Below are 25,526 nucleotides of genomic sequence, written 5' to 3'. Positions count from 1 at the left end.
GCCCAGCCGCATGGGGGCCAACACAGCGGTGTTCATGCTCCCCCACTCCCCTCCCCAAACAAGAGAAAGAGGGCCTCTCTGAGGCTACTAGATGAAAATCAAAGCCCACTGGAAAAGGGAAGGAAATCTGTGATAAAGGCACACCACAGCACCATAGTTGGTAAGTCGGAGGAATCAGCATCTCACATCAGAACCTGGTCTAACTTTGGGGGAAAGACAGCTGGAACCTGCAGTCATAAATCATAGGCTGAAAAGTCTCATGCCACATTTCAGTGGTCAATAATACTACTCCATTTTCTAGCATGGATGTTATCTTCATAAGAACTCTGTTTTTCAACAGTGTACACTTAAGGCTCAAGATAAAAGAAAATCCTACTTTCACAAGATGAATGTATTGGATATAGGAGGAATATTATTTGAAGATCATTGTTCCTGCTTCTTATTTTTCAATTCTACTATCTTATTTCTCTTTTGGCATCATATAAGCATGACTGAGTTTGAAAGACATACTATTTAGTTCTGTGATGAAAACATGATAATCAGTTCTATCACCTGATCAACTCAAATGTCTTCTCAGGCTTCTGTCTCCATCTTGTGACTCCTTACCAACCCACTTCTAGTGTGCACCCTGACATTGGGCAGAAACACTGCAGGCATGCTCCGACAGGAATCTATGGCTTGTATGTTAGTTCTATGTGAGCAGAGCTGTTTCTTTTTTATCCCTCAGCTTAGTATGTCAACAATTTAAGTGCTTGCTATTTCTCTCTTTTGGTTCCTTCTTCAGACTGCCATTTCTTCCCCAAATTCTATTCCACCCTGAAGTCTTAACAAAACTGGGGAAACTGAAGTTTTACATAGGGACTCAGTCTCTTAAAATCAAGACTCTCCTACAAAAATGGTAGCTAAAAGGCATGGTGCGATTTGAGTGTGGCTTATCTCTGTCCTTAAGTTATGTACTTCACTGATTTAGGTGTCAAATGAATAAGAGGACTTATTTCCTCATTTAATATATAGCCTTTTAGGAAATAGTATATGCACTTTTAACATTTTTATTGTGGATTTTCTGTTTTGTTATCTCTAAAGTATCTGTAAATTGTTCAAAAAGTATCTGTAAAGAATGGAATATTTGATTACATAGTACTTTCTGAAAGTTATAACAATGGTTTTACCATTGTTACCATTTTACCAAATATAGTTTCCCTTTTTCCCAAAATATAGTTTTCAATTATTTAGTTATTCAAGAATTTTTTGAATACATTAGGGTTCTGTTTATTCATATTGTAAATATTTTCTTAATATCATGAGTGACACAATAGTTAGTTTTCTTCTAAGTTCCAGGATGCTGTGAATGAGACTTACAACTGGATTCCCAGAGTTCTTAAGGTTCATCTTTCTGCTTGCTGTCTTTCTCCAAACAGGTGAATTGTAAAGCCACTTGGATTTAATATCACAATAATTATAAAGATTTAACATCACAAGAATTATAAGGTGCATAAAAGTTATTATGGTTCTAACTGTTATAATTGTTTCAAACAAAGCCATTTTATTATTACTGGACATTTAACAGTGACAACTAATCTTGTTAACTTTATAATTGCTGTGATATATTCCCTAATTTACATCATGCACATTTGGAAGCCCATGTTTCCTTAAAAATTGTCATTATATCTCCAACTGGACAATGCAATGTTCCTAGAGTAATACTTATAGAGCAAAAACTCAGGGCTTGTTATTGTACAGTAAGTACGAATTCAAGGTCTGAATCTAGGTCATCTTAGTGTTTCAAAGATTATATATTTGTAGAATATGGGGATGCTACTTCTTGATCAAGTTCTGGAAACTACTACTACTGACATAATATCACATCAGAAGAATGATGCAAGTCACTAGCATAATTAATCAAGACTCATTGGGCAGGATCTTTTGGATAAAACAAAAAAAGTATGGGCAACAAGAACAAAAGTAGACAATGAGATTGCATCAAATTATAAAGCTTCTGCACAGGAAACTCAACAAAGTGAAGACACCACACAGAATGAGAGAAAATATTTGAAAGTATATAAATGACAAGGGGTTATTAGCCAGAATATACACACACACACAAAACAAACAATTCAAATAAATAACAAACAAATAAAAACCTTACTTTAAAAATGAACAAAAGACCTGAATAGACATTTCTTAAAGGAAGAAATACCAATGGCTAACAGGTAAACAAAACACTGTTCAATATCACTAATAATCAGGAAAACGCAAACGAAAACTGCTTTGGGTGGCACTTCACATCCATTAGAATGGCTATTATCAAAAAGCCAAAAGATATCAGTGTTGGGAGGGTTGGAGAAATCAGAATTATTATGCACTGTTGATGGGTATGTAAAAGTACAGATATAAACAAACAGTAAAAAGTTAAAAGTAGAACGATCATGTGATCCAGATATCTTACTACTGGGTCCATATCCAAATAAAATCAATATGCGGAAGAGACATTTGCACTCCCATTGCATTATTTACACAAGAGACGTAATCAGCCTAAGCAGTACAACAACTGATGAAGGGATAAAGAAAATGTGGTATATAAAGGTACATAAAATGGAACACTCCTAAATAAAAAAACATGACATCCTGTTATTTGCAACAACGTAACCAGAACTGGAGATCATTACGTTAAGTGAGAGAAGTCAGGCACAGAAAGACAAATAGCACATGATTTCACTCGTAGGTGGAGGTAACAGAGTTGATCTCAAGGAAGTTGGGAGTGGAATGGTGGCTACTGAAGGCTGGGAAGGGAAGAGATGGGGATGCAGAGAGGTTCACGAGCAGGTACAATGCTATGATTAGATGAGAAAAATACAATCTGTGTTCTCTCTCAGGGTGAACACAGTTAACAATGATCAATCGCATGTTTCAAATAGCTGGAAGAAAGCATTGTGGGTGTTATCAATACCAAGAAACGATAAATGTTTAAGGCAATGGATGTACTATTCCCCTCATCTGATCATACACAATGTATACCTTTCCTGAAATATCACACTATACCCCATAACTACGCACAATGATTTATGTCTTTTGTCATGATCCTTTGAGTGTAACCTCTGTTTAAGACAATCTGTGCCAGGCTGAGCTGCGAGGCTAGGGTTGGGGACCCTCAGTTCTGCTGGTAGTTATAACCTGCTTCTCAACTTCTGAAACCAAGCAAATTACTCTTAATGCAAATTTTATTTCCAGGTGTGTGTGCGTGCACGTGTGTGCATGTATGTATATGTGTGTAATTTGTCTACCTCCATAAGAGCGAGATGATTTTTCTGTTTGTCAATCTTAGAGTCTAGCACTTGTTGATAAGATGCAACAAGGAAATTGTCACTAAATACTACTTTTTAAATGTTGTCCTTAAGGATTATACTTTAGTTATACGTAAGAAATAAAATAAGCAAAGAAAATTATTTTCCACAATTTTCAGGGAAAGATCAAAGTCATCAGAACAAAAACCCAGCAATGACTGCTGTAGCAGGTGTTGCACATGCCACCCAGCTTTGTCCCCTTCAGCTCATCTTCCCTTTCATCATGAGCTCCATGGATTCACTGGAAACAGAGGCTAAGAGTTTCCGGATCACAGCACACACCTAAATCCCCAGCCAGACCAGCCTTTGGTCAGTGGGGCTGAGAAAATCTGATTCACTTAAGGTGAACTCCCTCAACCACTGCATAAGGGTCAATGCTTGGTAAAAGAAGCCTGAACCTTGCCACAGTCCAGGTTGTCTCTGGAGGTCAGGCTAGCCTCAGAGAGCACTGCTGCTAGTTCTGAAGTAATGACTGGGGGCTTCTATGTCCCTGATTCACAGTTCAATTTTTTTTCTGCCCTACTTGACTTCTCCCACTGCCTTATACTTACTCTTTCTGAGAGCATCCCTCAATAAGCTTCCTGCATGTAAATGTAGGTCCTCTGTTTCTTAGGGAAATTGCTACAGCATGATTGGTGACCAGCAATAGCCAAGAGTGTGAATATAAAGTAGTATCTTGAATCTGGACCATCTACCAGTCACTGTTAATGAGGGCCTTAATTCAGGCAGCAGGTGAAGTAGGAACAGTCTATGCCATGCATCATTGCTGAAAGTGTCACTCATGGTAAACTGGAAAGAGACACCAGTGGAGAAAGTTTACCAGAGAGTGCAATGGATAAGGTTTACAGGTTTCAATAAAACTCATTGTGAGGACATGGCAATTGACGCCTTTGCATAACTCCATCCATGCACTGCATAAAGTTGGTGGAAAGCTGAGAGGATTGAAGACAATTGGTGAAGGTCACAGGGCCTCTCTGGAGGCACAGGTTGAGAATCTCAGCTCCTGAAAGTGGAGGTCAGAGCAAGTGGAGGATATGGACTGGTCCCTCTTGAGAGTAGGGAAGTGCCAACACAGATACTATCAGGGCCCTGACAGGGTAAGAGTGGGATCTTGAGACTTGGGAGGTAACATCTGGGACAAGGCATCCAATAAATTGGAAATTTCTGCTTCCCCAGAGCAGACATGACCATTGTACCATCTGCTTCGACAACATACTTACCATCTCCTCTCTTGGCCACTCAACCAATAATGCAGGACAAATAACAAACCAGGTGGAGAAGTGCTGGGCTAGATAAGGAAGCAGCGGGCTAATCTCAAAGGATGAGAATCACCTGCCCAGGATCTGTCAGCAGGAGTTGCTGCTGTTTGAATGGAGCTATATCCTGAGTAGACTGATGTATATCCTGAGCTGGACACAGGAGCATTTGTTGATATAGGAACATTTTCCAATGATAAAAGATTTAATACCATGGCAAGGAAGGATCCTGAGAGATGACACTAATACAAGACTAGGTCACCTGTTGAAGGCTTGGAGAATGCAATAGCCTACACAGTGAAAAGGAAAAACCAGAACTGCCAGGCTAATCATCAAAGAGGAAAAAGATGGATGGGTAGCCAACAAGAGAGTGACTTAATCTATGCCATCAATATAAATTAGTGAGTGTAATTAGCAAGCTAATGGCTACTATTCTCATAAAACAGAATAACAGCTTGATTTCCAGATTAAGCCAATTTCTAGACCTGGTGACTCCTGACTGAAGAGAGGTTGTTGCACTTTGCAACACCAGAGTGTCAATATAGCAAAGACTGCCATGTTCCCTGGCCCTTCCCAAAGGGGCCACTGACTACTTAACTGGGTTATAGCATAATACAGAAAGGGTAATGCTCAACATTTTGATAACTAGACTTAAAGTCCAGATTGACTTTTAATACTAGGGTCCCAAAGAATTATCTAAGAATTTTTATTAGAATGACGACAAATAGGGGCCAGGTGGTGAATGACGTCTTGGTTCTGACTTGGTTCGTACGGTGTCCATGGAACTACCATATGGTCATTTCCCTGATGAACAACTGCATCACTGGAATGTATATATTTAATAGTTGTGTCCCTGATCAACAAATCCATAATCAGAATGGATACATTCAGAGGTTAATAGAATCCCCAAATGGGAAGTTCATGGGGGTTTGTAAGGTAAGAGCCATAGCAGTCGGGACAGCCAAGAGAAAAAGCTTTGAAACTACCAGTCATCCCCTCAGTGTCCCAGGAAGTATGGCAGAGAACAGTGCCATCTCACCGCACATGAGCTCAGTGGTCCTACCATGTTCCAATTCACTTGAGGCTCTGGGAAAGCCACATCTACCCTAGAGGACAGTGGTGGTCGGCCTTGAACTCAACACAGTGAACGGTCCTCACAGCCATGGTGTTAGGTGGGCCACTCTTGCTCATGCAGATTAATGTGGCCCCAAGGGCAGGTGCAAAGTCCTTGAGCTGGAAAATGCTTAGTTTCCTCATTTACTTCACAAAGGAGGCCAAGAAGTAGTTTATGCCCACATGGGCTGGAATGCTATATTTTCCTGTTCCATGGTTGTGTTTAAATTCTCTCCTTCTGTCTTCATATACTTAGAAAGGATGTGGGCAGTCTTGGACATTCTTGGAATACATTTCACTGCTAGATTTATGACATCATGTTCCTGGATCACAGGAGTGAATGTGACACATAGGTTGGAGGTAAATACATAAAACACATATTCACAACACGACAGAGAAAATTCTGGGGCTTGCCATGTTAGTGAACTTTTTAGGGTGGGCCATCGTTTTGGGGCATTCAGGAAGAGCGCCTGAAGAGTAAGTAAGTTTTTGTATCTTGCACTCATGACCACTGTAAAGGAAAATAGTGTCACTTAATGCTTTTCAAATTCTGGGGGTAGCCATTCCACTGTTACAGAATGACAAGAGGGCTGATAGCTTTGAGTGAGGCCCAACAGGGCTCTGCAGCAGGTGTAGGCCTCAGTGCAGGCTGCTCCAATGCTTAGGTTACACTCTTACATCCTACCACCCTTGTGGGACTGGAAAGATCTGCAATGGATGCCATGGGGTGTTTACGGCAAGTTTCAGGGCAGCATCACAACATAGGCCTGTAGAGTTTTAGAATAAGGGCATGGCATCTGTAGCAGAGATCTGAGTGTCACTGGGAAAACATTTCCCTAAGTGTGACTGGGCTTTGATAGAGATAATGCATCTGTCCACTGGACAACAAGTGATCAGGATTCCCTGTGGCTGGGAACAACTTGGACTCTGTGAGACTTGCCAGGTGTTAGGGTCAGGAGGCCTACCAGCAACTGACTGTGAACTACAAGAGGTAGACCAGGGCTGGGGCAAGCAGAGAAACCAGAGGCTGCATGTGCAGAGAATAGTCTGAGTCACTCACCACTAAGCACCTGGCCTCTTTCCCAGTCAAACTGCTTCGTGACCTCCCAAAAGTCTCCCCGTGGCCAGCCTTTAGGGGGAAAGGCCACATTTAACTTAAGGGTAGCTGAGCTTGATGTGTTGGTGCAAATCACAAGACACCTGTTGCTTCCCTACAGCTGCTACTTGGGTAGCCCTGAAAGACTATCATGACAGGAAACTTCTCCCAAGAACAAAGCTGCAGGGGTTTAACAGGCTGATCCACTTCTTTTGGGAGCAGAAAGCAGCTGAGCTTAGAATACAGGGGGCAGAAAAATATGGTGACTGTTTTAAAAAATCTTATTACAGTAAAAGATACTTTCTTTATGAGTATTCCATGACAGGTTGAAAAGCTGAAACCAAAAATGGATTCTATACTCAAGTAAGTTGGAAACAGCAATATCATAACCTTATTTTCCAGCGTCAAATGTATATTATCATAATAAGAGCAGTGAGAAACTCATTCCAAGAATGATGAAATAATTGTGTTTCAAGTGAGGGCCATGTTTTTAGGAGGACTAATGAAAATGTGTACAGACACATTGTACTGTAATACACTTTAAGAATTTAAATATTCACTGTATTTGTTCATCAGAGATGGTGGTAAATGACTTATATGGTTCACCAGGGCCTAGAAGGGGAGAATTTGGAAGGAGGAGCACAACAACCCTGTGGAAGAGGCTTGTAGATGAGCCTGTTGGACACAAAGAGAAGATCTTTGTATCTACTTTTGCATCCTTAAGCCCTCCAGACCTTCTGCTGTAGATGAGGCTTGAAATCATCAAAATCAGTCACAGTCCAGAGACCACCTGTGTAAACAAGGCTATAGTTCATGCCCTCAACGTCCCTCCATAGTCATCTCTGGAAGAGAGGGTGGCCAGAGTACAGGAAGAGCTGTGCTCAAGCTGGGAAGAGAATGTGAGTGTGGGAAGGGTGCCCTCCATCAGAACCAAGACACTCACTCCTCACTCGCCAGGTGTGACAGCTGATGGCACAAATAACTTCAAACAGCCCTGAGCTAGACACCCAGGGCCATGTCCATCGGATGTCTGATAAGTGCATGTCACAAAAGTCCAGCCCGTCACGGAATTTGGGGACCACTCTGAAGGGCCTCCTCAGCTCTGTGGAGGCCAAGCTGCTCTCCAACATCTCCTACTTTTGCTGCCTCTGCTCGCCTGTGGGTATTTTTGTGGAAGGTGTGCTCCAGTACAAGTCTCCATTCAAATCCCCAGATCACAGCCTGTTTCTTGGAGAATCTGTTTATGTTACTGCTGCTGGGAAACTAGAATTGAAAAAACTAATCAGGTACCCTAATGGGTTTCTCAGTACGACACTGTGAGCTTTACCTAAAGTCAGGTTTCCCAGAAACAGAACCTCAATGAGGACTCTTATTCAGTTGACTTATTAGGGAGATGGCCTGAAGAGGAGGTGTTTGGCAGAGTGCAGCAGGCTGGATCAGGAAAGGGCACGAGGCAAATTTATGGCTGACGCCCAGATGTGGGAAGGTACAGGCCAGTTAGTAGGAGTTGCCGTACCAGCCCTGTGAGGGGGACCAGCATATATGACAGCACCGTTCTTCCAGTACAGATGTGGTCCTTAAGTTTGACATAGTTTACAGAGGAAGATAGTTTAGAAAAATCTTATATCAAAATCAAACAGAATAAGCTGTCATCTATTTTATAAAATCTTTTGAAAAATTTTAATTAGTATGCGATTGCAGTCTACAATGATTACATTAATGGTGGGGCAGTTGGTACACGTACATAACACATCTTAGCTCTTCTTTAAATCCCCTTCTCCTTCCTTCTCCCCCTATCTCTTGGTCCCTTCCCCTCTTTTGATTTTTATACGAAGCTAAAATTTTTAGGAAAAATAATCAACCATAAATCACTCTCCAAAAAATCCCCTCGATTTGCCTACTTCCTCAGAAATAGCATTTAATTAAATTATAACTCTGAGAGATGCCCACATAAAATTAAGGGCAGAATCTAAGAAAAGAAAATTATTTGAATTTATCAACTAAGCTGAGCTTCTTTATAGTTGCAAGACTTTAAATGAAAGATGCAAAGCAGAAATAAATTCTTGAGGTAAACATAATTAAACTTCTTATCATATGTGTATATGCAATTTTCTGACAGTTCATTAAAAAAGTTCAGGGGAAAAAAGTTTCAGAGAACTTCAGGGCCACAGTTCTCTTTTATCTTTATTGTTCCTTTTGCTTTGAAATTGGAAGGGGCTGATTTAAAGTGACTTTCAAATGGTGGCAAGATTATACACTTTCAAAGGCATCCCACAGAGGGGCAGATTGTTTTCATGTTTCACCAAGATTAACATTTTAGAATATTTTATGTACAGTTTCATTAAGACCTGAAAGTCTAATGAAAGGAAAATGTTCATGGGAAATGTAAACAGTCATTTGATGTTCTTTCCTTCCCAAAAGTCACCTTTACAGGTGTTCAGTGAGCAGATGAGAGTGTCAGGGGGTTTCTATTTGCATCCTGGAATGCACAGCCTCTGCTCTGCAGCCATCCCTGCATGGGGGAATGTTCTCTGCTGCAGCAGAAATAGCCTCAGCTTGAATCTTTTGCCTGTTTAGGGACATTCACAATACTTTCTTAGGGGACCTGGAATGCAGGCCAGAGGTTCTGCCCATTCACAATCTACCTTCTGAAACTCTGTCCCGACTTCCCTGCCAGTGAGGGTCAGGATAGGAAGTTATATGTCTTCTTGTTTTTTAAAAAATTTATTTATTTATTTATTTATTTATTTATTTATTTATTTAGGTACCAGGGACTGGTACCTAAATACCTGAACTTGGGATCTTGAGCTTGCAAGGCAGGCAGCGGCACCAATGAGCTAAATCCCTGGCCCTGTCTTCTTGTTATTGGTGATGATGATGGAAGCTACTATATACTAGGGAGCCTTATATAGATTATTAGGCCATATAGATTGAACTCCCTCCCTAGTTTATTAATAGTGAAACTGAGGCTTATGGAAATTAAGTATTCTATCTATACAAGATCATATTGCTGGGCCAGGGATTTAGCTCAGTGGTTCTGCCACTTGCCTTGCAAGCACAAGGATCCAAGTTCGATCCCCGATACAAAAAAAAAAAAAAAAACATATTGATGAACCATGGTAGTCAGATTTCACAATCTCAACTTTTTATCACTGCCTTTCTTATACTAAAAATTTTATATTAACGATGTCTAAGATTCTTCCCAAGTAAGGCCGAGTATTTAAAAAACAAAGTTGAAATGGTGCCAAAGATGAAGATAGATTTTAAAGTTCCCTTCATTCTCTTCTACTGTCTCTAATCCATGGTGACCTGGGTGATCCATCTAAAGAATTAATAGGACTGCCCAGCTCATCCGCTGTAAACCTGCCAATGCTCCCTACTACTCTAGGCAGAGGTGAGGCCCCCTTAAGTCTCCGGCTTTGTATCTCCTTGGTGGCATTCTACACAGTAGGCATCCTGAAGTAGACTCTGACATTCTGAAGGATTCTGAGAAAAGCCTGGAGTCCTCTGCAAAGCCACAAATTACTAAATACTCGTTTGCCAGCTTTCTGACACAATTCTGCACAAAATAAATGAAAATCAGACAAAGAAGATAAAATCTGTAAAGGTCAATATAGTGAAGGGTGTGAATTCTGCAACATTCAACAGAACATTCTAGAACTACGTAGATGACTAAAGGCAGACGGATGCTGACTAGGCCAGGAGGGAAGGATAGATAGAAAGAAAGAAAGATGTGGTGAGGTCCGGGCAGATCCTGAGGGAACAAGAAGGAAGCAGAGCCATACTCAGGGCTCTGCAGGGGCCTTCCCTTCCCATTAGGAAGTCACAGTAATGGTGGGTGTGGCTAAGAGCAGCAAGGGACCAGCAGGAGACCAAGGGTAGGGAGAAGGGAGAATTGCAGCCTCTACAAAATAGACAGCTCTGAGCAAACTGGTTACCGCTTGTCATTTACAATTAGTGCCTAATTTTCAGAATATATTTAGTAGCAATTTAGTTGAATGACTAGAGAGTATATTTTTTGTAAGACAATATGGAACAATTTTATTTTCAATACTTCAACTGCAGGCTTAGCTGCAATCATTTGGAATTAGTCTTTGGAATTGCCTAATTACACTAAAGTATTATTTATTTGATTTTGAAATAAAATCTCACATAAATTCTACAACCTATGAAAGTAACCTCAACATAAACCATTACTTGCGAAATTCTTTAAATGTGCCCCTCTGTACCTACCTATAAAAATACTTCTGAGAAAAAAAGCAAGAAATAAATGTCATATATTTTGTAGCTCATTGTGCATTAGCCACTTATTTCATCATGTTGGTGAGTCTTTCAGCCAGTTGAAATATATTTTCCTGTTATATGCTTTTTCCTTTTTTAAAAGATTCATTTTCCACTTACCAAGTACTAATTTTAGAAATACAAAGAAGGAACCCCACAGCTTTACTAAGCAAAAGTGTTATCACATTTGTACTTTTACCCTAATTTTTTATGTGATTCTGAGTGAAAATTATTTTTTTCCCAGATTTTAGGAGGAAATACTCTTCACTTTTAGTTCTTTGGAATTAGGAGAAAAGGTCTAAAGGAGTAAGGGAAGTGAGAAATGTAGGGGAAAAAAAACAAGGGAAAAGAAAAAATATTAAAAATAGGAAAAACAGAAACAAAGTCTTTGTAAATAGGGAAGGGTGGAGCGGGTGAAGGGAGGGCAGGAGTATGGGGAAAAATAAGAACCAAGATATATCATGTAAAGGTACAAGATCCCAATGACAAATGTAACTGTATTGTATATCTCAAATGTACCAATAAACTTAATGGAAAAAGCAATGGAATACTTGGGGCTTGAGGAAACAAGTTTTGAAAGCTAAAAATGGGGTCATTACACCAAATGTCATAATAAAATGTCTAAAAGTTAAAAAAAAAAAGTAAGAGAATCAGATTGGTATTCTACTTATTCCCAATACATAAGTTACTTGACTTTTTCATTCATTTTAGTCTGTTTTCATTCACATCAGTCTATTTATCAAGGTCTTTAAGAAAACCATCAATAAAATCTAAGGCAAATATAATTTTATCATAAAAGTTTAGGAATAGCATTAGAAGGAGATGATCTTAAAGATTATACTTTGTTTAGGTTTGATTATAGTATATAATTTAAGGCCTGATAATATTGTAATGCTATCACCATGTTCTAAAAATTAAGTGTTAGAAATATATGATTAAAACAAAGAGCATATTAGTAGTCAGAATGACTTACACAGCTGAGATGAGGAGCTGCTTTTGTTAATAATTAAAATATAATTTTTTTGAGATAATTTATTCAACATAATTTTAAATTTATGAACTGGAACTATTATGTCACCAATGATGAAACATATCAAGAAACTTTGTGACTATTTGATTTTTGAGTTACACATTTAATTATATAAAATTTAACTTAAAACTGATTACTTACCTTAGAAAGTTTGAAAATCACACTGGCGAATTACCCGCAATTGGCTGATCTCTATTCAAGACAGAAAGCTTCAAACTTGTCCATTACTTATGGTGTGAGAATGAAGGATCTAAGCCGCCCAACTATGCTTGAAGAGAAGGTGCCCCTGTGTCTGGCTTGCTCTCAGATTTCATTGCTTTATTAGCAACAGGCATATCTAATTTTACTCCATGACATAAACAGCTCAGAGCACACTTAAAATTGTTAGGAAACCAATTCCAGTGTGCCGCTCTCAGTATGCCCAAACTAGGCCAAAACAAAATAAAACAAAAAGCCCAGCTATTCTTACAAAACCCACATTCCAATATTTAAACTCTGAATCATGATTGCATTCTATAAAAATAGCTTTCTAAAACAAACTTTAACTTAAATGAATAGTAAGAAACTTCTGAGACCTCTTCTGGTAGAATTTCATATTGATAAAATCTTATGAACACTCACATTAAATTAACATGTAATATCTAGAATTTACACCTTTACTAGTACTATATGTAGACCATTCTCATCCAAAGAAACTGCAAATTACTATATGTTGCTCTAAAAATTCACATTCTTTAAGATACTTTTTAAGTGAAAAACTTCATTATTTGAGGAAAAAACCTCAGAGAATGATCATGATAATAAACAGAAAGTAAACTCTGCATGTTGAAATTATGATAGTTCTTTTCTGGTAAACTAATATTTATGTTCAACAAATTATATAAATGCAACCATGTGATCTTAAATTGCCTTTACTTTAAAGTATTTAATTTTTAAGGTATAAAGAAAATGTAGTAAAATCGAATTTTTAAATAATGTGTCTTTTATTTGAATTATTTTTATGTAGTCTAGTTTTCAGTATGAATTAAAACTAAAATGATTATTTGAAATTTATATTTAAGCACTACATCTTGGGTATAAGATACAACTGCACAACAATTGACATGCCTAATGGTTTTCTTTTTCTTCTCAGGAGAGAGTTTCTCTCCCTTTTGTTTATTCCAACTCTGACTTCTTTTGAAATCTAATGCTCCAGCAACAGCTGCAGGCCTGAACTAAAAGCTTACTCAGCTTCAATGAAGAAAAAGTACCAATAAACTCTAAAAAAAAAGAACAATACGTAAGACATTCTAAAACCTTTCATGAATTCTTTGCACATTACTATTTCTTTTCCGGAGTGCTTCAGTGAGACATAAAATTATAGTGTAACTATGTATTCTCAACAAATTATCTATCTAATATATTTGAGAAAAGTGGTATGAAATGTATTTTTCTAGCAGTATGTCTGAAAGTTAAAATGTGAAACTCCTAACTCAATATGCTGATTGAAACGTCACATGTTTAAAAGTTAGTGTTGAAGGACCTTTTCATCAATTAGTAAATTGAATTTCCAGCAAAGAACTTTCCAATGTTTTTGGGATTGCTTTATAATAATATTACTCAAGTTTTATAGAAGATTTTTACCCACATTTATAGATTCATTGAATACTATTAACATCTGCAAAATAATGACTTAAAGAGGTCTTTGATTTTATTGGAATTTTTTGTAAGATCTTCAAATTTTTACTGTAAAACTAGCTTAAAATGCATCTGTTTTCAATAAAATTATAACACTTCAAAGCGTAAGGAAACCTAGTCTTATACTCACCTCAGTGTAAAACGAGTTCAAGTGTACATAGATATGTTCTGTCTCCTGTCTGTGTCCAACGCCCTGGTGCTGAGACTTTAGCCACAGAATTCCCTTCCATGTCCTTTCTTAGAGGTTTCCTTCTGCAAGGCATGGGTCAAGTGACCTTGAAAGTCTCTTGATTTCATGTTTCTGCTTGGTAACTGATTGCTCAACATCAATGTCTCAAGCATAAGCACCATGGCTCTGGGGTCCACAACAGGATTCATCTTTGTTCTTATCCTGCCCCTATTATGGTTTGCATCTAAAATGTCCCTCTAGAGCCAGGGATTTAGCTCAGCTATTCAGTGGCCTGCCTTGCAAGTGCAAGGACCCGAGTTCAAATGTCCCTCTAAAGTCTCATGTGCAGAGGTAGAACTCTGAAAGGTGAATGGGTCACGTGGGTGCTATACTACCAGTAGATTCATCCACTGATGAGTTCATAGTTGAATGTGCTGTTAGGAGGTGAGACCTGGTTAGAGCTGGGTCACTGGGGATGTGACCTGGAAGGGTTTGTTCTTGTCCTAGGCTCCTATCTTTTCTTCTCTTTCTGATTCCTGGATTGAGCAGCTTTCCTTTGCCATGCCCTTCTGCCACATTGTTTCTGGCTTAGGGCTAGCCAACCATAGGCCCAGCGAAACTATGAGCTAAAGTAAACCTCTCCCCCTTTTAGTTGCAGGTGTGAGATATTTTGTCCCAGTGATGGAAAAGTGACTAATACACTCTCTATTCTTGGTCACTATGCTGTAGTCATTTGTTAGCTCCTGGTCTCTCTCCTTCAAGTCTACCATCTGCCTGGGCAGGGATGTTCTGGTCACTGGCTATGTAGCTTAAGAGGTTGGAGGTGGGGAAATTAAATTCAAAACTGGGAAAACAAGGAATTTTTGGTAGTGATGTGATCAGTCTCAGACTAAACTATTTTATTTTTGATGTGAAATTGGAGGTAAAGTCATCTGTGGAAGGAGAGTGTGAGGTAGTAGATGAGATAGTCCAAAACTCGAAATTTAAAGTAGAAGTTTCAAATTGTTTTTTATGAAGAGCTCGGTTATAAATTCAATAGTGAAACTTATCAGAGAAGATAAAATTGATGAATACACACATTCCTCTGCTTCGATCCCAATAAGCCATGGTAAAATGAAAATAGCACAGGTCAAAAATATGGGAGTTTCCACTCATGATCACGGGGCTGACTGGGAACTGTGGGCACTTTCACTGACAGCATCACAAGAGAGGACTCGATCTCATTTAACGAGCTTGAGAAATTACCCAAATTCAAAATTCCAAGCAGTTTTGTTTTACGAAAAAGTCAAAACACCTTAAACCGAACAACTGTCAAAATAAAAGAAAAGTCACTGTTATGCTTTGTGTCTAGATGTCTGTCCAAAGCCTCATGCCAGTCTTAGGTAAGGGGTTTTCAACGGTTGCTAAATCTAGACTGTGTGATTGATTCCTGGTGCAATGAGAGGCTCGAGGGCACTAGGATTAAGGGTGTGAGTGCTACCCCACCACAGATAATCTGAGTAAGATAAAAGGGGTAGAAAGAGCTGTGGTCACCCTTTGTTACTTTTGCTTCTTTGTGGGCACCATGAACTGTTTCTCCTCCGCAAGGCCTATCTTCCATGCCACCCTACCTTAGAGAAACCGATTATAGTTTGAAACCTCTAGCTTGAGACTATAGATTGAAATAAACCTTCCCCCTTTAACTTTGGGTGTCAGTTAGTTTATCCCAGCAACAAAATGTAACCGAGACAGTCACTATGTTGAACCATTGTATATATTAATCCTATTTGATAGCTCTCATTACCATATACAAGCTAAATGTCCCTAATCCAAAAGCTAACATGCTCTAAAATGATTGTGGGCAATTAATTATCAGATTCAGCGTGTTCTGCCAATAAAGCATAAGCAAACATCCCCAAATCCCAAAATTTCAAAAATCCGAAGGACTTTAGTTCAAATCATTTTGGAAAAAGGATGCTCAACGTGTATGCTAATTGTAGCCATGAATTCTTTTAACACAATCTACCCAAACCACCTCAAACTTTCTTCCAAAACAAAACTTATGGTCTCCCCAAACCCGCTGTTCTGTCTTTTCTCCCCTTCTCCATTCCCAACAACTTCAAGGAAGGCAGACTAAGGAATCTCTATTATTTTCCAGGCTGCAGGCCATGAAGTCCTGAGGATTATTGGCCCTCATCTCCTGCGCTCCCTGCCTCTTGGCTGTCAGTGCCTGGCTTCAGCGACTCTCCCTTGCTGTCTGTGCTATTTCTGTAACTGAGTACTGGATTCCTCTATTTCCAGAGATGGCCTGGGTAATTTTTATGGCCCCAGGGACTGTCAGAGAAACGCTAGGAACAAATGATTCTGGTCACATCATTCTCCTTCAACAAGTCTCAGGATACAATGCACATTCCTAACCCCGCACACACGTCTTAGGATTGGGGCAGCCCATCCATGGTGCCTTTTCTCCTCTCAATTCCCAATGGTGCCACAGAATTCACACTGCTACTGGAGGCTGCAGTCTATCTCTGATCAGGGCACCTTCCATCTCTTTCTATTGGTGAGCTGCTATTTCAGCTTTAAAGGCTTGCTCATATGTCATAATCAGCTTTCTACACATATTTTAAAATGCAACCACAGTTCTTTATAATTATATTGGCATCATTTACATGCTAGTTCCATCAGAGCATGAATGCCTTGCTCAGTGGTGTGTATAGTGAGCCCTCAGCAAACAAAACAATATTTATACCAGTTGCAGCAGTATTTTTTTACAATATGAATTTCAAAATGCATGGTGACTTCAAAGAATAGAGCTAACAGCAGGCATGGTGTTCCACGCCTGTGATCCCAGCTTTCTGGGAAGCTGAGGCAAGAGAATGTCAGATCCCAGCCCAGCCTGGGCAATTTAGTAGCGGTGCTTATTAATCATGACATTTCAACTTGAATTGATTAAATGATACTTAGCAGATTAGTGAAGCATAATTCTGGGTGCAGGCAACTGACATGCACATAGGCCAGAAAACTGAGATCACCTGCAGTACGTGACATCAGTCAGTCGACTGGCACCCCAGACAGAATAAAAGGGAAAGGAGAAGGAAGTGTGCCTGCTATGGACGAGCTGCAGTGTTCACCATCCCCTCTGAACGTCAGACTCCAGTTTCCTTAGCCTTTTAACCCAGTCTGGCACCCATGAGTCTCCAGTGAGCTTCCAGCCTCTTGACCTTGGACCCTCTTGTTCTGTGGCTTCCATCTCCTGGGGCTGCAGCTCTCCCGTGTGCAGACAGCCACTGTGAATGCTCCTCCTCTGATTCTGTGAGCTCATGTGACAAATCCCCCTTACAACCGCACATGTGCTGTCTAATGATTCTGTTTCCCTAGCAAACCCATCTAATGCCGCACTTTCTAGAGACTTTGAACCTGGGTTCAAACCTAGTAAATAAATAAATAAACCTAGTAAATAAATGAATAAAATATGATATGGATGACCTTGTAGGAATTATCCTGAAGAGGTAAGTAAGCAGTCACAAAATACGATTTTCAGGGCAATTTGTATGTGAAATAAAATTTATTTTGTAAGTAATAGACTTCAAGAACTCGAACACTGTCAATTATTTGCCTGTTCATTAAAGTTATAATCTTCAAAATAGACATAAGCAAAATGGCATGTGAGCAAAATGATTCTACATATACATACCTGAAAATCCTAAGAAAGTTCACTGTAGTCACTTGAATCATTCTCATCAAGTCCCTATTTTTTTTTTTAAACTGGGGATTGAATTTAGGGTCTCGCACTTGTGAGGCAGGCACTGAACTAAATTCCCAGCAGAGCCCCTATTTTTATTTTTTTATTTTTAATTTTATTTATTTATTTGGGCACTAGGGCTCAAACTCGGGTCCTTTGCTTGTGAGGTGGTGGAACCACTGAGCTAAATCCCAGAGTCCCTATTTTAAAATGGGGATTATCCAAGTGCACACATTTTAGCAAAGACATCTTCAGAGTCTCTTTAGAATTGCCATATTATTAAAAAAAACTAGACTTACTAGATTACCAATAAATACATTTTCTGTTTCACATAATATCTTGAGGGAGGTTAGGAGTCAATATGCAGTAGTAGAAGAAGCTGATTCAGTGTTGTAAGGGAAGGCAGAAGAAAAGCCCCACATGTAATAAATAAGAAATCACTGGGGTGCTGAAGAAACAGGTATAAGCAACAATAAAAGAAAAAGAAAATGCAGATTTCAGAAGAGAAAATAAAATACCATGGACATTTCAAAGTACCATACCTTACCCACTGGTAATCACTAAACTGGATTATAAATATGTAGAAGTTCCATAAACTTATGACTTAAAGTCATTCATAGTGAGCAGATGCCACCCTCTGTTACCTGTAAGCATCTTGGGTAGTGATTCTCATCTGCGGTAGGGAATAGAAATGTGGCTTGTGCATATCAGTACCACAGAAAATGCATTAAAAAGCATGATTGAAGTACAACTTGCACATGTGGAGAAAATTGATCAGAAGGGCTAACAATAGAAATCCCACTGTCTCCTCCTTCTGCCCACTTGCCCCCAGTTGGCTGAAACCACGAATGTCCTCAGATCTTTCTTTTCAGATTTACTTCGAACCTGTAAAAGACTTCTTATTGCTGTACCTCGGTGTCATGATTTTAGACATATTTATCAGTTTAGTTCACCTTCATTACTACGCAGCAGCCTTCGTCTCCTTGTAGAGAGCGCTGTCACTCCTTTCAGCTCCTTCCATGGTCAGCTCTACACTGCCAGTCAGTCTAAGCATCCACTTCTTTTTCAGAAGTTCAGACGGTGGCTCCTGCCTTCCGTCCTCTGACTGAAGACATTATAACTCCAAACCTTTCCATTTCCGCCTGTGCTCACAGGGCCTGCCACTTGTGTCTCCTATTTTCTACTCTTTATTTTTCTTCAAATTTTATTTTTAAAATTTTTTCCCATTAAGTTTATTGGTGCATTTTAGGTACACAATGCATTACATTCATCATTGGGATCTTGTACCTTTACACAATGTATTTTAGTTCTTATTTTTTGCCCATCCCCCTGCCCTTCCTTTACCCCCTCCACCCTTCCCTATTTACAGACTTTGTTTTCATTTTTTTCTTTTTCTTGTGTTTTTTCTTTTCCTTTGTTTTGCTTTCCCCTACCCTTTCCCTACTCTTTTAGACTTTTTACTCTTTCTTCCTATTTCACATTTGTTTCCTGAACCTTTGCATGTTCAAAGCTGGTTGCATTACTTTCCGTTTTGAAATGATAGGGATATCTCCAGTGATTTGAATAGATTGATTTAAAAAATAAAAGAATAACAAACAGTGTTCACACTTTTATAATGATCTGCTTCCTTTCAGAGGCCCATCCTTGCATCCCTCAATATCTCTATTAGTAGGTTTAAATGGGATCTACTTTTAAAACTATGCTTTCAGTTATTTTAATTACTTCATGTTGACATATGCCTTTTCCATACATTTTTTTTTTGGAATTAATGAATACTTCCTTTCTTCCTGTCCTTTGTTTATGGTTTTTGGTTCATTTTTTGTTTTTGGTTTTGATTTTGAGACAGGGTCTTACTACATAGTTCAGGCTGAACTTGAATTCACTGTGTAGTCCAGGCTGACCTCAAACTCAGAGCAGTCCTCTTGCCTCAGCCTCCTGAGTGCTGAGGTAAAAGGTGTGCATTGCCACGCCCAGCCCTGACCTTTGTTATAAGAAGTTGTATTAAATATGCCTCCTCAGTATATTAATTAAATTTCCTATTTGAAATAAATTCCATTTTTCTTCATAAAATATAGTTGCCTTCATTTTTAATTTACACAGTTTTTGTCAGGGTTAGGTCATGTCTTTCTTAAATGACCTTCTGCCTCTCTGATTATCTTCCTCTTTATTTCTTGCATTTTCTTTCTTATAAAACAGCTTCTGCCCAGTTTCCCATGGTAATTTCCAGTGTGGAGCTCTCCTTTTTTCCTAGCATCTGTGCGCTCAGGGCTCTCCTCATCTGGTACTGCACTGGCCAGGTGGGCCTCCACAGAGGTGCAGCCTTGGTTAGGAGTCACTGCTGTTCCTGGTGGAGCTAAATGTTTCCTGAACTGTCACGATTTTGCATTAATGCCCTTGCTAAGATGAAGTATAACCTCAAATGACTATTCAGAAAGAGTATTCAGGATGAGACTATCCAGTCTTGTAATGGTTGGAAATGTATCTATTCTTCTGTAAAAGAGATTAATATCTAGTTTCATTTAGCAGAAAATTCTGAATGGAAATAACTTCCTACTGAATTTTGATGTGTTTGTGTGACTGACATTTATCATTAAGAGATCCACAGAGAAGTATAAGTCTAGTCTGATTTTTATTTCTAGTCCACATTGAGTAAAACACACTGCTGTTTAAAAGTATCGGTGCATATTTTTGGGTAAAATTAATACCCCCCAATGTATTTCCTTTTATATCCATCTGGCATTTCATATATCAGTATGCAGCAAAAGGGGATAATCCGCCCCTATAAAATATAAATACACTGGTTCTTCTTACAAGTAGCACTGAGTAAGAATTCTCAAATGCTATTCCATGGGTGTAGGAGCATAATAGGTGATGTAAAATAAGTTTAATGAAAAGGGGATAGAATAAAAAAAGAGAATATTGGAAGTCTGGATCTGGAGGAATCAGGAGATCTGTATCCATGGACTTTAAAAAGATATTAGTGTTGAAAATTTGTGACAATGCTTACTAATATACAGAACACTCACTCCTTTTCTGAGAATGTTCCTTCCATTGTACAGCATTCCTGTAATCTCTCCGAGACTTTACTTATCCCTTTCTGGGAAAAGTGGATCTAAGCCTCTTGCCAGTGGGTTGGAGTAGGAAAGTGGGCCTGTAGGGAGCAGCTCCTCCCATCAGAGGCCTGGCTTCCAGCCTGCAGAGAATGCATTCAAGTGCGTTGATCCTTCACACAAAAAGTTGAAAAGATCACCTTGCCAGTGGGAATCTGTGATCATCCAGAGCTACGGAAAAGGTAGGTGGGCTAATCCCAATTCAGAATACACCCTCGGGAGGCCCATTGTCACTGCACATCTACTACATATTCCTAACTACTTTTATTTGTAACAAAAATGACAGTGAGATCCTTTCTTGCCACGTTCCTTTGTTTGTCTCTCAGCTGGTTAAAAATGTGGGCAATAAATAGAATTTTTCTCATTCCTCAAAATCCAACAAAAATCAGCCTTTAATAGCCACATACCTTTGTTGAGGATATACTATGCAGCAGGAGCTATTCTAGATTGATACTTAACCTTCTCCAAACTTCTTTGCCAGTGTCCTGCTTTCTTGCAAGGCTGCAGCCCTCCTAAGCACCCCCACAGTACTCATGGCTTTCTGTGTGTCCCAACCTGTAACTGTGAACCTGTATATATCCTGCTAATCCAGCACCTCAATTTAAATTTTACTCAAGGACTGAGTCTTGACACTTATATTTCTGTAGTCTCTATTTACACATTAAATATTTGTCAGATTAATGAACTGACAAATGTATGGTATTTCTCATGTTTTATCCTCCCAGTTGAGGAAACAGCTAAGTAATTGCTGATTAATATAATACAATTGAGACATAAATCAATGATTATGGAAGCACACAAAGGGAATCTTTTTGAAAGATATCAAGTGGTAGTTAATTATCTGGTAGCAAAAAACACCATCAACTCATCCACTTAAATTTTCCAATGTTTCTACACATTTTCAATGTATTTACTGTATTGACATAATAACACATAGATATAATTTATAAATATATAGAAATAACAGGCGTTGAGATCTGTCCCATTCTCCTCCGTGCTATGGGTTTTATTAACTCACAAAAAACTTCAGAGTTACTAACTCAAACTCTGAGATACCAACTTTGCTTCTTGAAGTGACAATGCACAGGAAGAAGTAACATTACATACTTAGAGTCAGTCCTTGGAAATAATGAAATGATGTAGTTCTGCAGTGGCAACGGTGTAGGTGCTTCAAGCCAGGAGACAGAGGTGAGGGTGTGAATCCATAAGTAAGAGCTGGGACAGAAGACCAGTGGTCAAGTGCACAAGTCCAATGGCGATCTTTCCTTCACAGGAAATCTGATTTCCTCCCATGTTATGGCATAAGACTTCAACCCTGAGCTTCCTCCCTCTGAATTTTATCTGTCCTTATGTCAATGACTTGTGCTTAGCCTCTTGGATCCCTTCAAATTGGATTCAGATAATCAGAGCTTCTTTGACGTGATAGCTTGCCTGATATCCACTCTCTATTCTGATTTGGATAACAGTACATGATGGTTGGCTTCTAAAAGTATTCCTTGCTTCCTCTTGCCCTAGAGATAATAAAAATCAACAGCTAAAACTCCTAGGCTTTGGAGTCAGCTGAGCTTTAAGCAGCTTCTTCATTTAATAGATCTGTAATGTTAGAAAAGTTAGTTATTTTATTTAATGGTCAGTTTTCTTCTATCTTCTATCAAGATGGTGTAAAGGATCATACCATGTTCCATTTAAGGTCAGTAATATAAATAAATGAATTATTATATCAAAGGAGTGTGACATAGTAAAATGTATATTAAATGATTAAATATTGTTACAGTTATCACTTAAAAGTGAATATTTCAACAAGAAAAAAATACATGAATGGCAGATTATGATGCACATAGTGTTTATGGTAGAAGTATTTTGGCCTTTTAACTTAATGTTATACTTGATTATTAATGTGTTCAATTAGTAGCTAACTCTCACAGGTAGACTATGTTCTTATGGTTTGGATCTTAAATGTCCTGCCCAAAGCTCATGTGTTGGAGGCAAGACAATTACGATGGAACACAGAGGGAAAGACAATGGTGAGGAGGATTATAATAGGAAAAAAGAATTAATAATGGCTTTAGATCCCTCATGCTTGAGGACTTACAAACACGGACACTTAAAAGTCACTGCATACCTAAAATGTGCCAATAAACTCAATACAAGAAGAAAAAAAAAGTCATGTCACAAACACAGTGTATTTTCCTCACCCCTCTTTTTCTCCAAACTTTTTATCTTAGCCAACGGCATCGCCATTTGACAGATGTCTACCATAGACATCTTGGTAGGTTGATTTCGATAATTTCAACCAGTATATTTTCCCACAATAAGCAAGAATGATCACAAAGTGCATATTTTAAAAAATTGGAAAGGAAGAATTATGATTATGGAGGGGACATCAGCCTAAGCACATCACATACAGGATCAGCTTAGTTCCTTAACATGAAAGAAATAAAGCATTAATTTTGTATTGTTTATTTTTGGCAACAAGAAGAAAATCCTGCAACTCCACAAATTTCTCCACATAACAAAAAAATTTCCACATTTACTCTAATATTTAAAAAGGATATAAATATTTTTATTTTAAAATTAGATATAAAATCTTCAAAACCTCTTTAAAATGAACACATTGGTTCAAAAAGATAACCACAAACTTGTTTATTGTTGATTTTTTTCCCAACATCCATTTGCTGCACTCTGGTAATGACACTTGGATTTTTCATTCTAGTGAATCAGCCTTGTCCTACTTTTTGTCCATGTATTTTGTTCAAACATGAGATCAACATCATCCCCAGATGAGGGGGAGATCATTTCACTTGAAATGGCCAATCAGAGCATGGCATTCTTTTGGCCATACAGATAGATTATTTTACAAGGACTCAGTCCAAATCAATTAGGCTTTATAAGAGCAAATTCCATTACTTTTGTTTCAGTGACTGGGAAGATACACTTTTTCTTTTCTGCTTAACTTGAATTTGCTAGAGCTTTTGCCTGTGTTTGTTAGCAGCCACACAGAAAAGCCAACACAGTTCTGTGAAACGGGAAAAAACAGATAGTCATGTTTGAGCCTTTGGATGAGGCATGCCTAAGCTGGTCCTCATGTTGTACTTTTCAGTTGGTAAATTGCGTTTTTTGTTCAAACTGTATAGTTGGTGTTTGATGAACTTTAAGAATCTATTGCAAGCTTAGTCAAACCAATGCAATAATCTGAAGGATACGCCTTTTTACTTTTTTTTTGTATAGGATGCTAGTAGTATAGGAATGTACTTAGTTTCTAAAAAGTAGAAGAAAAATGGGTAATGCAACCAAGAATATAAAAGAGCACTGAAACATGAAGAGAGAAGGGGAACGCAAATGAGTGTGATACCCAGCCACTGGCCGTACTAACAGTTTCCCATCTGGCATGTGAGGAACTTGGAAATCACCACTCTATCCCAACAGCTAGTGAAAAGCTAAGCAGAAAAATCAGCAAGGATTTTTGTATCTGTGAAAGGAAATAAGGACACAGGGCAAATTGCTGCTCTCAAATTACGGAATTAGGCAAATACAGAGACTCACAATCAGGACTTATGGAAAAAGAAATCCTTATATGAAGTGAATAGGAAATTCTGAACTAACTGACAGTGTTACAACTTCAGTGGGACAATTCTGAGTGAAAAATCCAGGCAGATCTAGCCATTGAGAGAGTACACATACTTTAGCGAGTATAATATCCAGAACCACAGCTACAGCTTCAGAGTATATGGGAAAATAATTCCCTGATGCTTCTGAGAAGGGAGGAGGAAAGTCACCACTTGGAGATACACGAGTGCACTCTGTCAGTAAGGTTTATCCTCAGGAGAAATTAGTTAACCAGAACCTAACCTGCTGAGGTATTGTCAAAGTCTAACTGAGCTAGGGGAAGGGAAATACCCAATTCCACACCACTCCAGCCTTCCTGTCAACTTATTAGTGAGAATGGACTGAGAAATACTTGTGAAGTTCACATGGCAGAAACAGAGCTCACCAACTGACTGAGACCTAATCTTAGGACAACAGAAATTTACCTTCACATTAGTAAGGCTTATTTCCAGTAGCTCTTTTAATACAGTAAATCATGTCCAGTTGTCAAGAAAAATTTTACAAGGCAAGGCAAAAACACAGATTGAAGTGACAGCATGTATCATAACCTGATATGTCAGGGATGCTGGTGTTATTAGATCAAGAATTTAAAACAATGAATAAAATAGACAATATGAAGGACAGATGAACCATGTAACAGAGAGATGAAAGTGCAAAGAAAGAATAAAAAAGAAATACTAGAGAAAAAAAAACATTGTAAAAGTGAAGAAAGCATTCAATAGGTTTATTTGTGGACCGGATGTAGCTGAAGAAAGTCTCTCAGAGCTTGAGTTTGAATCAATAGAAATCCATAAATCTGATTTAAAGGAACAGAATAAAGAGACAAGAAACAGATCCACATAATACAATAAACTGATCTTTAACAAAGGGGTCATGGCAGTGCAATGGAGAAAAGACAGTCTTTTCCACAAATGCTACTGGAACAACTGGACAGTCACATGCAAAAACACTGAAGATAGACACAACCTTACATTATTCACAAAAAACTGAAAATGGATCACAAATGTAAATATAAAATGGAAAACTATAAAAATTCCAGGAGATAGTATAGATAAATTCTAGGTAATCCTGATTTTGGTAATGGAATTTTAGATACAATATCAGAGTCACTATCCATGAAAGAATG

The 25,526-nt window shown here is 38.5% G+C and overlaps 1 protein-coding gene across 2 annotated transcripts in view; it reads right to left on the bottom strand.

Annotated features, from left to right (window-relative positions):
• Window positions 1–25,526, bottom strand: part of Sgcg (sarcoglycan gamma) — a 128,891-nt gene that overhangs the window by 91,158 nt on the left and 12,207 nt on the right. The window contains exon 1 of one of the 2 annotated variants that reach the window (XM_010607480.3): window positions 12,259–12,391. The exons of the other annotated variant lie outside the window; for it this stretch is intronic. The gene's annotated coding sequence lies outside the window, so the exon portion shown is untranslated. Of the gene's footprint in view, window positions 1–12,258; window positions 12,392–25,526 lie in introns of those variants that run through there. 2 annotated transcript variants of the gene reach the window in all.

The sequence above is a fragment of the Fukomys damarensis genome, unplaced genomic scaffold, assembly GCF_012274545.1.
Source record: "Fukomys damarensis isolate Sample0158 unplaced genomic scaffold, DMR_v1.0_HiC HiC_scaffold_38, whole genome shotgun sequence".
Taxonomy (NCBI): Eukaryota; Metazoa; Chordata; class Mammalia; order Rodentia; family Bathyergidae; genus Fukomys; species Fukomys damarensis.
Note: the sequence above shows the minus strand (reverse complement) of the source record. Positions and strands in the feature narration are given on the sequence as shown.